This window comes from Syngnathus floridae, chromosome 16 (assembly GCF_059516105.1).
Source record: "Syngnathus floridae isolate MCC-2025c chromosome 16, RoL_Sflo_1.0, whole genome shotgun sequence".
NCBI classification, from domain to species: Eukaryota; Metazoa; Chordata; class Actinopteri; order Syngnathiformes; family Syngnathidae; genus Syngnathus; species Syngnathus floridae.
The window spans coordinates 5,700,400-5,718,904 of NC_142428.1; the positions used below are offsets into that span (position 1 = coordinate 5,700,400).

The window sequence follows — 18,505 nt, forward strand, 5'->3', positions numbered from 1 at the left end:
AGTGAGTTAAATGGAAACCAAATGGAGAGGCAACACAGGAAGCAAACTAAGCTGGCTATGCGATACTCATGGAATCAGTCAACCTGAGTACACAGACTTTGGTCGCTGTGTTTTAGTCTAGTGGTTCCCAACCACAGGGCCGCAGGCTGGTACCATGAAGTGGATCACTTTGCTCCACAAATTCTGTTTTAGTGAGCTTCCTGTGGTGTCCCACAGGGTTCGGTCATTGGAACGCGATTGATTTAGCAGTCTTAGATCATGTTTAGTATTTTCCTGTTGTCTATATGAACCCCTGTGATTAATTTCTATCTGTTTTTGATCTATGCTTTATGGTGTTGTCTTTTTGATTTACACCTTCCATTCGTGCCTCGCCTTGGCGACATTTGCCTTTTGTCTATGCACAGACCTGAAAATGTGACGACTCTCGATAACAGATCGATGGTGCATCCTATTTTCTCGTGATTCCTAACCCAATCAATCAAAACCGACTGACACATACAATGCGGAATTTTAGAAAATATGATCCCTGGACAACAGTTGCATCCATCAACACAAAATTTGCAAAGCGAGTCTATTACAAGAAGACTCAAAAACATATTCAAACTTATCTCCAAAAAATGATATGTTCCATCATTTATATTTCAAGAATCCAACGCTGCAGTTCCACTATGTGAAATCGGTTCCTTGAACATGAGCAAGGGCCTTTCGAGCCTTTTCATATTAGCAAATGGGAGCCGTAATCATCCAAAGATGTCAAAATTAACTTATTTTGTATTCATTTGATTATATTTTTATGCAGCCCATATCAGTTCGGCAGCTTCCTCAGAGTGCAGGAGAGGCATTGAGAGTGAGCCACTTTCGGTCTGTTTCATCAAACGTGGCGTGCCAGCGTAAATGGCGTTCAACAAAGCTGATACTCTGCGCTTTGATGTTTGCTGGAGTAAATGGACTATCAATGAGAAGTATAAACACTCCTCCATGCAAATGTTCCTCCGGGGGACTTTCATGGCACCCGTAGTATCTGTGAAGTGTGTTTTGAAAAATTGCCTCGGCCAGCCATTTGTAGGCTACGGCGAGAGCTGGAAATTGGAGCACAAACAAAGTAGGGAGTAAGTGACTCGTAACGGTCAGCGGCGGCCGAGCAGAGCCGGGAGTCTGCTTGACTGCCAGGTGACATCATTTGGCATTGTTTCACCACTCTATTTCTTTTATTGGCTCTGTTGTCCCGCAGTATTCACTCAATCAAGTGGTTGTTTTTGTGCGGCTGGTGTAGGTAGGACCAGGTGCAATGTGCTAGTGGAGGCTTCCTGTCTCCCCACAAGTCTTTTCAATGCCTCTCCTGCAGCGGGTATTGTCATACCCCATAGTGCATCTGAAAAGAAGCAGCAGCCCTGCGTAAATGTCAAAGAGGTTTCTTGTTTTTAGCTTCGAACAGGGTGTGTGTGTGTATGTGTGCGTGTGCGCGTGTGTTTGAATGAACCAGCTGCCCCCTTTGAATATTTTCTCACTTTAGTAGTAGTTTGGCTTTGCAGAATGGCGCCCCCTGTTGAAAGGTGTTTATTTCTAATATTTTATTATTATTATAATTATTATTGTTTCAGTGCTGATCTGTCTAAAATCGCTGATTCAACGGTTTGTTTTGATTTGCTACTGTTGGTAGTAGCTTCTGACAATGTAAAATTCTGCAGTCCGAAAAATGACGGTGTGAAATGGTAACATAGACGACCCACCAAAAAGAGTTTAGAAGGTGTTTGAAATTGTAAAGCTCTAAAATGACAACTATCAATACATATCTTTTATATTGGTTGGGATCAGATTGAGCACGTGTGGAATATCTCTAGATCTTGACATGTAAATTAGAATGTTTTGTCCATTGTAAAGTTATTTTAGGAAATGAAAAAAAAACAATATCCCAGCGATATGTGCTCCACTTACGTTCCTTTGCATGAGTATTTGTGGATATTTCACACTTCTCTTCCCACTTTGTGAGAAGAAGTTTATTTTGACTCCGATAAGGCGTCATCTGACAATGAAAGCTTTATTAAAATGTGATTCATGTTTTTTGGCAGCCTAGCAAGACAATGAGAGCAATGTGACTAATGACTCTAACATGAGCAAGAAGATAAATAGAGGGTGAGCCAAAGAGGAAGCCGCAGACCTAAAGCCGTGTCAACTTCAATTAGACCATCTGCAGAGCTTTGCAGGCAACGGCTAACAAAGTCCAATTTGTCCGACATATTTCAACATACCTTTTCCCACATGTGCTCACCATTCGCGCCAAGTTTGGACAAATATTCACAAACCCTCAGAGGGAGAGATGTCCCGGACTTTGACGTGAGAATCCAGTTTATCGAGGAAAGACATCTGTACGATTTCTCTTTTAATTCCCCGTCTCCCATAGACGATGGAAAAGGACCAAAAAAAAAAAAAAAAAACACTTTTTGTCATCTTTCGTTTTACTTTTTGCACATGCACGCACACACATGCACAAGGCCTGCGGTGAATGGCTCACATATGCCATCCAGTTAGTGGAGTATTTTTGTCAGTGTGAGTGGGCAGCGGTGTCACTCAGTACGCTTTGAGCCCGGTGGAGGGAGAAACTGTGAAAGCGAGTCACTAACAAGCAGAGAGATCCCTCCATCCCACAGCCAGATGGCTAATCTCCACAGAATAAGAAACACACTTTTCCTCACAGTTGAGAAAAATATATACAACGGCAGCATAACAATCCAAATGCCTTGTGGTCACAAATTGCCTGCAATGAGGTGACAACAGATTTAAACAAAGTCGCTTCGTGTCAATGTGGTTTCAAATAATTAGAGAAACTGGAACAGCATCAAACACACTCCAGTGCTCAAGGCTGCTGCCGTAAATTGAAATAATTTGTCATTTTTAAGGTGGGTGTGAGGTCCTGCTAATTGACGGCTCACAAAAATGCTAGATTTATTATTTATATGCCCTCCCTTGAAGAAACAAACTGGAGAAAGGAATATTAAGGCCAGACGGAAAGGGAGTGAAAATACAAAAAGTTTGGATTGATGGTATTTAAGTATTGAAAACAACACGATGGATTCGATGGAGTACTGGAGCAAAGCTGGAAAGACAAACTGGAAAGAAAAATAAATAAACTCGCTCCTTATGGCAAACACTGCCTGTGGCCTGAAAGATGACTAGCTCCAATGCTGAAGGTGCTGTGCCAGCATATTGCCCAAAAGAAGAGGAAACATTGTCATTAGCTATCCGTGCTTGTGTTTGTGTGTTTATTAAATTTATAAAAAAATTAATTAATTAAAAAAAAATGACAAAAATATGTCATACCATGACAGGTATATTTATTTGTGTATTTATTTATTTATTTATTTATTTATTTCAAAGACTGGTCAACAATATCAAAACTTTGGTAAATATTTCAACAGCATTAATATAACTTTAACGCAACAATGTACAATAGTTGTAGGAAAATAATTTTATAACAATCATTTGGATGACATACTTCCATTAAGTCTCCATAAAATCTCAGAACTGTTCTAAAAATGAGATCACAGCATGGTGTTATAATATTGCCAAGTTTGATTGGTGTAGTGGTAGCCTGGGAATAAAATTAAACTCTCAATGACTGTATATCTTACTACTGGTTTAAATCAATAAACATGAGCTTTGATTTACCTCATTGGCACACAGGCAACGCATCCTGCCACTGACAGCATTTTTTGCAGGACACCTAATTGATGTTATTTACGTTCAGTGAGGAGTCACACATCTGATTTAGTGAACACCAGGAATCCCAACCAGCTGTTTGATAGAGAGAAACTAATGATGTCATGCCCGGAATGGTCAGCGAGGAGGCGCTCACCATGGGGGCTGTCACTCAGCGACAGAACGCCGGCAGCATCGGGGCCTCTGTTTGGGGAAGGTGCTTGTCAATCATTTGGCTGGCGGAGGAAAGAGGAGCAGGTGGACTCGCCAATCAGAGACAGTCCCAGCACAGCAGGTTAGGGACCAGGAAGTGAAGCACCATCTGGAGCCAAGTTGAGCTGTGAGTGGGTGACTCCGGCAACGTGATATCATGCCGGCAAAAAAGCCGTGTGGATTCCTGGTGACAGTCACACCAATTGTGTTCATGGTTGTGATTTAATTTTATTTATTTATTTATTTATTTATTTATTTATTTATTTATTTATTTATTTATTTATTTATTTATTTATTTATTTATTTATTTATTTATTTAAAGGAGGTGCACAAGCAGCCATTCTTTCAATATTATTATATATATAATTTTATCTGGTTGGATACCCAGTATCGTGCGGTGTTTACCCACAACAAATTGAATTAAATTACAATGAATTAAATTCACTATTAACAAGTTGTCAAGATTCAATATTTGAATTTCAAATAATTCAATGAGTGTTTTGTAAAAAGGTAGTGTGGGTTGATACATCTGAGTTCTTTCCTTTTGTCGTACATGTCATGATTGATTGATTCGCTGTAATTATGTTATTCTGTTTGTGTACGAAATGCGATGATGTGCTGAATACTATTACGCAAAAAAAAGTCTGATTTCAACAGCTGCATAGAGGGTGCTAATTGAAAATGATGACATGGAGTTGATTTGAAGAAAATTATGTTTGAGAAAAAAAAAATCCATTAAAGCATATCGTGCACGGAAGGAGCTGGCTCTTTTATGTAACAATGATCTTTTTATTCGTGTGATAAGAGGCTGATTTGCTGAGCGATAGGTCAGAGGAAATGGAAATGAATAGAAATCTTTGCGCTACATTTACCGAATCATCAATGTGATTAATAGCAGTTAAGGCATCGTAAAAATAGTGCAGCAATTACTGCGAAAAATTAGCCGGTCGCATTACCATCATGCTAATAAGTGCCGGAATAATTACATGTGCGGCAGTATTGTCACAGAGATTGATAAATTCATGCTCCATCTTGTTAATCTCTCATCCAGCACCAAATGTGATCTTTCTCGTTGGCCAGAATGGAAACGAGTGAAAAGGAGTTTAGTGATATGAAGAGCAGACAAAGGTCAAAGAAGATGGATAGACGACACATATACACCTGTCCACCACGGCTTGAGTAAAGGAGGGGTGGTATAACAGATAATTACCAACTCTGAAAACTGTGTCTTTTGTGTCCTGCTCTGAAAAGAGAAAGTCTCCATAACTGAGCAGATAAAGCTGAAAACAAAAGCAGCTTGAATTGGAGCAGGATTAGCTTTAATGGTGGTAATTACCGAGGGGGATAACAGCCCCGGTCCTCACCGGCCATGACTGAGGCCTGCAGTAGAGGACAGCAGGAGGGGTGGATGGGGTTGGAGGGGTGGCGAGTGAGAAAAAATCCTGAATCAGGGCCCGCATGCTTGGCTTCCTGTGTGGCTGGTGGCAGCGCTTTAGCACATTCAATTGTAAAACACTTGGACAGCCAATCTATGTCTGGCCTCTCGTGTGCTAAAAGCCACTACTGTATCTCACCCCTCCCCAGCCCAGCCCCCAATAATGGCCATGCATAAAAAAGGAGCAGGCCCTCCACACTGTTGCTTCTTGAATTACAATCTGAACTGATGGCATGGATAACAGCGCCCTAAATTATAGCAGCGGGGGCACACAGGCCTCTCTCCCTACGCTCTCCTTCTCCACCTCCTCGTAATTGCTGAGTAGCTCGGCCTAGCTGCTCGGTGTAGACGGATAGGCCATTATTATTTGGATCATCCTACTCCCATGTCAAAACAGGGAGGAATAGAACCCTACTTTCCGCTCAGGCAGCTATCACTGATACGCTTTAAAAAAATCTCGACTTCCAAATTAACATTAGAGATATGCATTCCCATGATTTGTAATTTAGAAAAGGTTATCGATTAATAGTTAAAGCACCTTGAAAGTTGAATGGCTGGTGAGTTCTAAAATTCATAGGTTTTTGAGCTCAGAAACGCTTTTATGCATGATTTGACAGCTCAGTAGGCATCTGAGAGATTACCTCCATAAGTGATGAAGGTACCAGTGATGGCAAAGAGGAAATGTGTGATGACAATTTTAGAATTGGAAATGGAGCTTTTCATTCAAGGAATGGTTCACACGTCTGTCCTGGCAGTTCAGTGCAGTGACAAAGATTTTCATGCACACCAAAGACACAAAAAAGAACATTAAAATGCACATTTCAACTGTAAAAAAATAAATAAAGGAACTTCGGCTTGTTGGGTTCTAAAAGCAGTCAGTAATGCTGCAAAAACACAAGAGCAAATTGACAAAGGTGTGCAGAGGTATTGACTTGACGCACTCTACCGCAGCCTGTTTAGGCAACAAATTAGGTCGTTCTAAAATATAGGCTGGTCGCCGCCTCTTAGTGAAATCCAGTACATTGATTCAAGACCGGACTTAGTGTACAGCACAGCCTTATTGATAGGAATGTTAAATTGATCAAATAACACATGATGGATTCATGCTAAACAATCAGTTATTCTACAATTGATAAATTCTACCGGTCTCTAGTCTCCAGCTCAAACAAATTGGACAAAGTGTAAAAATTATAAATTACAGATTTATAATGAGGGTAGTATGTAAGTCATGAACATTCGTTGATAATGCTGTTTTATATTTGAGAACATCCAAAATAGCTAAAAAAAAATGCACACATCGGGACTTTTAGTGGTTCACCGCAATGTCGTATTTTTCCTAAATTAAGTCCGAATTGTATGACCTCAGGGAGGTTCAAGCGTCTGGGCTCTTGTGTATTGCTGCCTCCCACCACCCTGTCCATGAAATATTTCCAGCCTCCAGATTCCCAAGGTGTGTGTGGATGTCGGTCTGACCTGTGGTGTGTTTGCAGTTTCCTCAACCGAGGGATCGATACGAAACAACCCACCAGACAATCAATCCGCGGAGTGGTTGGATCTATAAATATCTCATATGTCCAGCTGAGCCTCACCATAGACTACGTGCAGCCTCTCCACCAATCATCTTCTCATTGATCATATATACAAGTGTGAATTGTTTCTACCTGCAATGTGTGGGTGTGTTTATTATGTCTGTATCAGTGTCAAAACAGATAAGGGGCAAGAGGAGTCACGATTATAATGGCTTGGGTACATCCAGGTCTGTGATGTAAGCGCACTGGTGTGTCGTTTTAATTAGCTCTTTTGAACTGCAAAAGCGAGATTAAAGGCCCGCCATTCAAAAAGCCGACTGTGACGAGCGAGTCTGCTCGGTGGCGTCTGTCAGCTTTTATCCGATGAATGAATCAAGTGGATCATCACATTTCTTGGTGTCGTAAAGCCCTGAATCAAGAGTGATTTCAAATTCGGCTTGAGTACCAAAGCTGTTTCAAATACAGAAAATGTGATCTCAGCCCAAATTCCATGTCGACAATTAGAAAGGTAATAAAAGGACTCAATGACATATAAGCCATTTGTGCAAACAAATTCCTCCAAGCTGACATCAAACATCCAACCACATGTCTGCCTGCCCTTGCAAGGAAGTCGCCATGGAAATCCCCTCCTCCCTCCTTCCCTCTCAAATAAGTTTGTGGTTACCATCTCCTCCTCCTCAATATTTAATCCTAGAAAAACATTGCAGATGAAAGTGGCGAGTAATGTTGCTAATGTGAGCGATAAAGCCCCAATAAAGCCACCATAATAAATTAAAGAGCACCGCCGCTCATGTGACGGAAGCCTACAATATAGACACAAAGTCACACATTGTCCTCTAATGCCCTCCAAATCACAAGCAGCCAATAAGAACCTCCGTTCTAGACGATCTGGTTGCTGAGATAACGCCAGACTGTAAACCAACATACGGTGGTACCTTTTACGTATATCGTATTTTCCGCACTATAAGGCACACCGGAATATAAGGCGCACCTTCAGTGAATAGCCCATTTTAAAACTGTGTCCATATATAAGGCGCACCTTCAATGAATGGCCCATTTTAAAACTTTGTCCATATATAAGATATATATACACTTATCCCGCGGGCCGGACTTTGGACACGCCTGCTATAGTGGCTCAATATTAGTCCATATATAAGGCGCACCTGATTATAAGGCGCACTGTCGGCTTTTGAGAAATTTGGAGGTTTTTTGGTGCACCTTTTAGTGCGGAAAATACGGTACCTCAATTTATGAGTTATTGCTTTGTGTTGGGGGAGAAAAAAAAATCTCTGAATGATAGGCAGATTGTTTTGGCTCTTAAAGGTTCCACCTTAGTTCAATGCTCTCTTCGTGACTGGTTAACCCTACAGACATTCAATTACTTTTAAAGTATGCATTATGTATGTGATCTGGCTGAAGCAGATATCAGGATTTGGATGTTCTGCCATCCATGACTTGTATAGCTCGATGTTCTCTTTTACTTCTCCACCACAGACACACACACACATTCAAACACAATTTACGCACAAGCACAACAACACGGACAGAAGCCATAAAATTCAGATGTCCCCACACTCCATCCTTTGTGAGACCTTATTGTCCCGGTTATTACCCGAGCTATTGTTAAACCGAATTGGTATGCTTATCAAGGCCTGTAGTCTAAAGTTGATACGACACTGGCCTGGCAGCTTCATTAAGATTGATATCCTTCCGCGAGGCGATCTCGAAGCGAGCGTGCAAGCGTTACATGGCGAGAAGCTGGATGAGAACGTGGGTCCACCTCCCAAGTAGCTCAATTGCCATCTATTGAACCACTTGAGCCGAAGAGAGGGGCCACGCTACGCATACCGCGCTTTTAAGGGCATCGTGCTCCTGTAATCTCACCCCGGCCGGTTATAAATTACCCCGACTGGTTCACTCCTTTCACAGTGGATGCACAGAGGGCCCCTGTAAGCTCTCCATGAGCAATTAAAGCCTCAATAGGATGGTATCAAACCTTACTGACCTCATCCAACCTCCACTGTCATTGTGGGCCCCCTAAAAGGTTCCCCTCTGCTTTGTCCCTGGAGTGCCACTCCTCTAGAGGCAGCTCGAGTGCTGACCAGTGGGTAAGCGTTAGAACCATGTCAAGGGTCAACTGGACTGTAGGTTATTGCTTGTTTTTATTCTTGCCAGCTGGTTAATCATTTGGCTAGATGCATGCACTGATTTTTTTTTTTTCCTGCCAGCTGATGGCCGGGTCCCCTGACCCACATTTTAGCGTTGTGTATTCAACTGGATTGGACTTCATATGAGATTCAAATCTAGATGTTTCTGGCAAGATTGCAGCTGAGTATTTGCTGCACTCAGTGAAACAAACATTTTGTGATCTTCAGAAACAATCGGCGCATATGCAAACTTTTTGCTGAGGTCATGCAAAGCTGTGACAACTGAGGAATGCTCGAGTGTTGACAGCCAAAACTGTTTGTAAGAACTTGGAACTATGAGTAGATATGTCCTTTCTTCAATCTCAGCTACATTTTCACTAACTTCTTCATTGCTGGACTCCTTAAATGTGCTTTTGCGTGTACATTTAAGAGGCTTCACGATATTGTATAAGTACGCCGTGTGACTTGGCCCCCGTTTAATGTTGCATGTCAGCCGAGTAAGGGTCTCTCTCTTTCCTCCTGCAGCAAGTCTGTTAATGTTTAGAGTCAGGAGGCCCAGGGGACTCTAAATCCCATGGACACAAAGAGCCTCTGTGTGCCGACGAGGTCACATCTGCCCAATGACTCTGCGTGCATATAGGGAGCACTCTATGGGCCATCACAGGGGCTTGCTGCAATTGCCCCACTTCTATAATACTCGTCTGTGTGCACCACGCTGGCCAGTGGGCTTGAAAGAGCTTGACATTTCACCACACGCTCGCAAATTTGCTGTCACGTACCGCCCCATTCTCTTAAAAAGCCAAGTCAAATAGTTAGACATGCACATCCTGTAGTCTTACTATTGCATTGCTTTTCCATGATGGGTTACATCATTGCAGTTTGACTTTGGATGTAAAAAGAATGATCTGCTTGTGGAAGCCACGGCATGTTCCGACATGTTCAATCATTTTTGCCTCTTGCAAAAAGGAAGAAAAAAATGCTTGATTGACGGTCATGTGAACACATGGGCTGAATTTGAGCAAAATATCAAAACATTTAAATGTTTTTATGATTCTTGGGTAAACATTGGAGTGGTGAAAGGATACAATGCGAAGAAGTATAAATATCCAATCAACAACAGAATAAAGCAAAAGTGTACCACTGATTCCTGACAGAGATCTCCGGGTGCCATGGGAAAAAAATTAAAAATCACTTAAGGTGTTTTGAACAATTCTTATTTATAATGTATAGAGAAAGGAAGTTTTTCCATTAACTACCATAAGCCACAACAAAACTGTATCCACCTGTTGCCATTACTTAAAGCCCTAACAAAAATACTTTGTCACCAAAACACATCCTTATATGATCCTGAGAACTTTTCAGCTCATCGTCCATGACTGCTGTCTTGTTACTGCTGCCTGCTGTTTTAAAAATCTCCCTTTTCAACAAAGTACCTAATAACATGTCAAGGACTATTGCTGTGCATGTGATGAACATGACGTTATCAGCTCTCTTTGCCGCTGTAATTGTGTGATTATTCACTGCTATAGTTAAAGCCGTGCGGCGATCCGCTGATATTCTCGTCCTTTTCCAGCAAATAATAATGAAACAACATTTGCATAAAAGGAAATGAAAGAGGGTTACATTTGCATATATTAAACATTTATATGTATGTGTATAATACATTTCAGGAAACAAGACGAGATAATGTTAAAGACTAAGACAGGAAATAGAAGGAGCACAGATCCACAGTAAATATTGGCCTTCACTATCTACACTCCCCTCAGACGGGCGGCCGTATCATTTTTCAGCAAAGAATCCCCCCCCCTCAGTTCTTAAGGACTTGGCCAGGCCTTTCTTTATTAAATTATCTCCCTTGCTTCGCAAATACAATTTCCTGCATAAATCACTCAAATGATCCTTCAGACGGTCAGCTCCAAGAGAGTGTTTTCCTACGCTATCTTCCTCCAACCAGGTTATGCAAATCCCACCACCATTGCGGTATGTGTTCGATATCTGTTGCGATGCTCGAATTGTCTGCATTTAGCCTTAAATCCTTTGCTTGTCCTCATATTATTCTCTTGCCCTTGATAAAAGTGACACCGAGCATGAACCCATCACCAAGTTGGTAATCCATTACAAAAAAAGGGCACGGCAATTTAACTAAGCCAGAAACGGTGACCTCCCTCAACCTTGACCTTGTAAACATTACAATGGGGAGAGGTCAGCGTTTGCGGATTGGAGATCTGCTCGGTGGAGCATTGGGAAGAGCTTATTATGGCCCACTAAGCTAGGCTCAATTCAATCACATTGGAAATAGCCGAATGAAGAAATCCTTAGCGAAGGTCAACTTGGTCCAAGACCCTAGTGCTAAAAGATAGAAGTATGCATTATCATCTAGTCTGCAGTCGAGCTCAGTCGGATAAACATCTGTAATGCATTGGCTCAAATTGGAGCGAGGCTTTGGGTGTCTCCGGCTTGATCCTGGACAGCTGTTTGAAGACCGACAAGGGTCGAACTGCACAGGGGGTCTTGGTGCATGTCTTGAGAATGGACCTCCAAAGGCACAAAAGAACCTGGTGAACAATGTTCTTGCAGATACAATGGTGGAGCACAGGGAGGAAGGGCCAAAGGAGCATTGCCTATTCTAAAGAGCTGAATGACCCGACGCATTCCTCGCCAGTCGCCGAGCAGTAAGCGCGCTGACCAAGAGTGACAAGTCTTTACACCGCTTTGTTGACACGCTTGCGTGCTTGACCAATATATTCCTCACGTTCCCTCCCACTTTCCTCCCCTCTCTCAACTTCCTACTTTACTTCGAATTCACCAATCGCACTTGTATTGATTTATTTTTCTTTCCCGGTGGGTAGCCGGGACTCTGCCGAGGCAGTGTCACTCTGGTTACACATTGCTTATATTCAAACAAAACATGTACTTGCACATAAATACAAGTAGAGGTCAGGTCACAGCAAAGCATTACTCATTGCTCATGTTTGTTCTCCATAGGAGCTACACATCAACCATTTGACAAGTAAAATGGCTGAATATAACATATTGGACAGTATCAGGGGTTCATGTGGGGGACAGCGAGTTGCCTTCTTCCTCTCTCCCTCATTCTCATAGATGGGCATGCAGAGAAGTGGGATCCCCAAATCCCAAAGGCTAACAAACTCATAAAAGACAAGAGAGCAAGTCAGTGATTGCAATCAGTGCTAAGACTATTTTAGAGGCAAACAAGTAAATTAGGAAAAAACACACTCACTTACTTCAAGCAGAAAACTAGTGTTCGATTTACGTACAACGGTGGCTACGTAACCTGAATGCTATAAGTCGTAATGTGCCACAGTCCATCACTCACCTGTGCTAACTTAATGGTAAAGTCAATGGTTAGACAATGAAGTGGAAAAAAAGAAGTACGATGCTAACCAAGCGGCCTTCTTGTACTACGTGACGACATATTCATTGGCTACTGCACAAACCGATTCACCATTAGGTCTGTAATACGTCTGGACTGACCTAAATCATCACAGATGTTTCTGAAAAGTGCACAAAATAAATGAGCAAAGAGGAAAGAAAAAAAGATATATACATTTTTAAATATATACGAATTTGTATACCACAGGGGTGCCCGACTTGGGAGGTTCCGCAACACTGGTTCTGTAAGCGTGGTGGAGAACTGTGCTGCACAGGTGGCACATATGCTAAAGAGCTTGTTGGGCGTGAACATCTGATAGCATTTAATTGGCTTGGTAAGCCTTGTGTTGATCTCCACAGAACTCCAGCATCTGTGTGTGACTGGAGCAAGAATGACGGCACTCATTAAAATGAAAGCTGAAGGAAAATGTTTTGTAGGAATCCTGTTGAATCTTGTGTGCTCATCAAAATGATATGTGGCAAATTTGGTAGGGAGATAAAATTGGGGCTGGGGGAAAAAAGTTGAAAAGTCTTCCTCCTAATAAAATGTTTTCCTTTGTACTCTGTAACAAAACAGTTTCTCCTGTTGCTCTGAGCAACTTTTAGTCAGAAGGCCCTTCACGATTTGACACTTGCTGAAGACCTTCACTTTCTTTTCAAAATCCTTGCCTGTCATTTGCGTTTAAGTAAACAGCATACATTTTTAATGCACCTGTCCCAAAGATAGTTGCTGGAATTCCAGCAGCAAAATCCTGATTACCACCATGAACCAACCACATTCCATTCCACAAGCGATGTTTGACCTTGTAGTTGCGACACTGCAGAAAAATGGGATAGCAGTGAAGTGTGCAAGCAGTGAAAATGAATTCAGTACAGTGTATGAATCTTGGGATGAGAAATGTTCCGGTAAATTATGACACAAAGCATAATTCATGTGATAAAAGGAGGGAAATATTGCATAGATGGAAGAGATTATTGGTCTGGAGGTTCATACCTCCGGGCTATGAATACCTGAACTAGCACGTCCGAGAGATAATAAGCACCATCTTAATGGTTTATGAATCTCATTTGATGTATGGTTATTAACCGTAGTGGGTCCTGCATTGATGGACGGGGGGATTTCAGGATTGTGTGATTGTTATCGGACTAGCTGTCATCTACTCGATTAGATGTTGAACATTCGATTGAACACATTTTTGTTTTTCTTGTTTTCATAATATATTTATTTGGGGATGACACCATTCCTGCTCACCTCTATGAACCCCACCAATTTAAAAAAATTGTAGAGATTGTCAATAGGATTTCAAAGGTGGGGGGGGGGCATAAGATGCAAATATTTCTTTGCTTTTGTCTGTGGCTCAAATGGGACTGATGAGCCCGCAGCTGGAATCTCTGCTTGTCACACAGGTCCTGAGCTCTTGGCTGCATTGATTCCCATCATTTGGGGCGGGAACTTTACAAACCGAGGCTATCACTCTGCCTGGCGGAGCAAGATAAGGAGCCAAATGAACTGACACCGATTTAATTACAAATTAAGCCAGAAAAAAAAAAACGAGACTGGGGATTAAAGAAAATAGAAAATGTAGCTGCCATCTGATAAAAAACACTATGTCCAAATACTGATGTTTTTTTCAAAGCAGAAGAAACATGGTCACAGAGCCAAGCGTAAAAGCAGTGAAGAATTAAGTCAAAGAAATTAAGATGATCACACACAGAGAAATCAGACCAGTCAGTGGTTGTGCTATAATAATTGGTGTCTATTTCATCAAATGATGTATCGAAAATCATTTAAAACCAGGGACCAATGAAACCGTGACGGAGGAGGGGCTTAACACAAACCCAATTACAGTTGATGAGGTGAAGGTGATTTTTAAATCCAGCTAAAATTATTTAACTTGACCAAAAAGGGGTCACCACACAGTTAAAATGTGAGCAAAACGTAAGTATTATACTGCAGAAATAATATTTTTGAAATATTTTACATTACTACATTAAGGGAAAAAATTCATTGTTATTGTAATTGGGTAATTTGGTAACAGTCGTATTTTTCCCAACTGTCAAAGCACAACTTTAGTAGTGGTAGAAGTTTTTTCTATTCCAAAAAAGAAAATCTAAGCTTTTCATCAGAAAACGACTATCTTACTAGGTTAAGATGTTTCCTATTCACATTTGTTTGGGTTACTTTTCAAAAAGTGGGAAGAGGTGTCCCACTGTGACGTTTTCTCTCTGTCTGACATTTCGTCTGATTATGAGTACTTTTGCAATCTGCGACAGCATGATTGATGCTCCACTTTCATGAGGGGAATTTTAACAGCACCTCTTCAGCGCTCAATGCGCACCCAATTATGCGTCTGCGCTGGTAACCTTGAATTTATGTCACCATGGCAACAAAACCCCCGGTCATGCATTATGGATTATCATTGAAATTCTACACCCCTACCTAACATAATGAGAGCCCGGGACTTAATCAAGTCAGCCTATTCTGCGTGTCACAAAGTGAAGAAGGAGATCTCATTGTATTGGGCTTGAGGTTGGGAGAAGGCAGGCAGGCAGTCAGGCAGGCGGCGGGCGGGTGGCAGGCTGGGCTGTGACGGCCCCGGCAGCTGCGGGGCTCGCGGCCTGATAGATGGCTCCCACATACATCAGTGAACATATAGACAGATGGCCCTCAATGGCTGGAATTTCCAACCCAGGAAGCAGCTGTTCTGCCTAACCTCTGCTGTCCGCCTCACCTTGTTGTCATGGAACATTGAGCAGGGAAGGAGAATGTGGACAGTGACATGGTGAGTAGGGTGGATCGTGACACTCGTGACTCAAGGGGGTGGGTTGACCTACCAGATAGCACTGATTCAAATGGTTTTATATTTCATCCAGGAAAGAGTTAATTAGAAAATTAAAAAAGGATGAATAAACTTTGCCCATAAATTATTTTTATATAGCGAACTGTAACGTGACAAAAAAATAAATGGATGGATTAGAGGGAGGCAAAAGTGTACGTATATCAAACTGACCTTGAATTAGATAATCTGGAAAAAAAAAAGATGAATGAATCCAATATGTTTCTCATCTTCTCCCTACCTCCAACTGCCTGAGCCGTTACATAAAATATTGATCACTCTTGTGTATTTTGTCTCATTGTATGTAAGCATTTTTGTTAGCTAACAGGCAAGTGGAGGAAAACATTATTGCCCTACAACTTTTAAGAGCTCAGCAGATTTTGTTTTTGTGTGCTTCTCTTTAATTTCCCAGCATCATCTCAGCAGACTTCTGGGTTGCCCTGAAGAGTTCAGCAAGGGAATACCAGGGATGGGGAACAGGAAATACCAAAATAGGTCCTTCTTAAGAGATGCTGTCTTCCTTTTATGAAAAGTATATTTTTTTCCAGCACACTTAGAACTAAAAATATAATAAAAAAACAAAAAAACAAGTACTGAAGTTATGAATACATTCTAAATATAGCCTACTTGTTGCACTGCAACTCACAACTCAACCACAAAAACTTCCAACACATGAAAATCCAATAACCCATCTGTACGCAAACTGCCTCCATATTCCCAATAAACACAACACAGCATAATAACTGTTATTGTCTCTGTAAGTGAGCGCATCACAAGCGGGGTGTCATCTGAAATGCATTTTTGATGTGCTTGATGAAGCCTGCTCATCCCCCTGTAATGACACCCCATCCTCTCATGTGTTATGCATCACATCTTGTTACCATCTTCCTCCGAGCATGGCTGTCATCGCCAGTCTTCCTCGGCCCCTTTTCCGGAAGCATCAACTAAGGGGGGCTTACGTGGCAAGGGATGTGACGGGGGGGGGGGATATCTAACTCCTCAAACGCACATCTGTGTGAAGCACGTCCCTCCAACCGAAACCAAAGTGCATCATGTGTTGTATTTGTGCTCGTAGTGCTTCTCTGTTGCATTATGCAAATACAGTTCACACAGAGTATGATCGGCGTAACATTAAGAATCAGAGCAGAATATTTGGCCCGATATAACGAGGCACTTTCTCTGAATACATTTTGGCTTTTTAAAAACACACTTGATAGAGCATTTCAATTTCTCCGTGGATTTTTAGTGCACAGCGAGATATTCTTATTTATTTTTTTTTAGATTGAGGCTATTACAGGGATGAAACAGAATATCTTACAAGGAGATATGTCCACTACACCGTAATCACATTCTAATGCAAATCACGTCAACCAATGATGTTCATTCCGCAAAGGAAAATAAATGACCACTTATAAACTGGCCTTCTCATGCGGTGCATGTATAATTGAAAAAAGTGACATTATCATGGTTTGAGGGATAAACTGGGCTCTTCCGTAATGTGGGAATGCGTTTTACGCCACAAATGTGCATAGCGTCTTATCTTTCGTTCCCTATGGGCTCTTTGTAAATCAGTGTGCTGTATTTGGCATGGGAAAGTATACAAAAAGGACATACATCACTGGAAAGTTGGTCAGCTCAACTTGTTCATTTATCATCAGGAAAGGGACTGAATCTATATGGAGGGACTAATATACTAATGACTTTGCCTCCTGTGGTAACCTTCTCCTGACAGCCATACTATCGGGTTACAAGGAGAGTCACACTTGTGCAGTCGGCGTCGCCTCATCTGCATAAAATTAATGGCGCATGCATATGCAAATGAGCGTTTTAAACAATGTTGATTACTGCATATGTATTCAGAGGCCAACAGTCGCACATGTCTGACATGCCACTTCTGCATGTAATTTGCACCACAGTAAAGGGCAACCGGTACAGTCTCTCATGTGCGCCCATCATGGCTGCAGGCAGCGGCGATAACAGACTCACATGGCTCGCCGCTGGTGATTATTTATTGGTCTGAACGTCTGTTCTCAGCTCGGAAATGTGAGACTCCATGATTCACCCAACTTTTGCTTTGTAGGGCAAGTCAAGTTAAAAATATGTTCTCTGAGCTGTAACCTTTCTAAACACTATTTTCTGGTTTACTTATTTTTTTTCTATACAAAGACACCACCACAAATCATTTCTTTCTTCCTATGTAAGCCATCTTTGAATCAATATATTTTTTGTATTTCATTTCACTAGCCTTGTCACAATAGTAATCAATGCTCAAGGGATGTTTGGCCCATTTTGATTTCATACAACTTGGTGTCTGCATTGATTAATGTGTGCCTAACCTATGTTTTCATTATAACAGGAGATGGTTTGTTGAGATGCGTGTGTGTACATGTATAGGGAATGGATGGGTAGTATGATTGAACCCCCACCCCCCTCCCCCACAATACCTATGCCTCCCATGCGGAGGTAATGAACCTGAAGACAAGCAGCGGCTAGCCTGAAAATTTCATGCATTGGGCGAGCGCCTGACCATACATATGACCAGCACGGTCATTTGTTATCGTTAATCTTAACATTTACGGCTGCAAATATATCATTAGGAGGCGTGTCCTGAGTATTTCACTTTGATTGGGAGGTGCACTATGACATATTGATCAGGTGAATTGGGGAATGAGGCCAAAGTGACCGAGACCTTGAATTTGGACTTCTGCAAAGGCACGACCATGGAATGTCTGGTTCATATTGAGAATCCATGGTAATTTCCCTTTGCGTGTGAGGGAGGGGGGAAATCAAGGGCACATCACACGAGCGGGTTGGGTGACAAAGTGACATCATATATGAAAAGCAAGATGGGAGTCCAGCAGCTTCTAGCGAATTACTTTTCAGAAAATCCTATTTATCTTCATTCAAGCATTTCAGTGTTCACTGGCATGTACTGTTTTGTGGGCCACATTCAGATTGTCTTTATATGAATGAGTGTTGCCTCACTTCCATGAAATACCTTTACACAAGCAGCAGAATGGAGGCCTAATAAGCCGACACGATTCTTGTGTTTATCGTCCATGGAAATTTCCATAGGTGAGTCAAAGAGGTCAAAGCTGTTGCATTATGCTGCACACAGCTCACGACGATGACGGCCCAGGTTGCAATCAATTATACAGCAGTCAGAAGCACCACTTGCTATTTTCTAGTTGAAGCAGCTAATCCCATGATAAAACCAATAGTGACCAATCACAGAAAAAAAAAATATGCGACCTG

The 18,505-nt window shown here is 41.7% G+C and overlaps 1 long non-coding RNA gene across 9 annotated transcripts in view; it reads right to left on the reverse strand.

Annotated features, from left to right (window-relative positions):
• The window catches only part of LOC148385285 (uncharacterized), a 194,214-nt gene that overhangs the window by 109,980 nt on the left and 65,729 nt on the right, over positions 1-18,505 (reverse strand). For 2 of the 9 annotated variants that reach the window (XR_015853079.1, XR_015853069.1), the window contains one exon: positions 3,386-4,093. The exons of 5 other annotated variants lie outside the window; for them this stretch is intronic. This is a non-coding gene — a long non-coding RNA (uncharacterized LOC148385285). Of the gene's footprint in view, positions 1-3,385; positions 4,094-13,736; positions 13,894-18,505 lie in introns of those variants that run through there. 2 more of the 9 variants (XR_015853078.1, XR_015853074.1) reach the window with 2 other exon arrangements.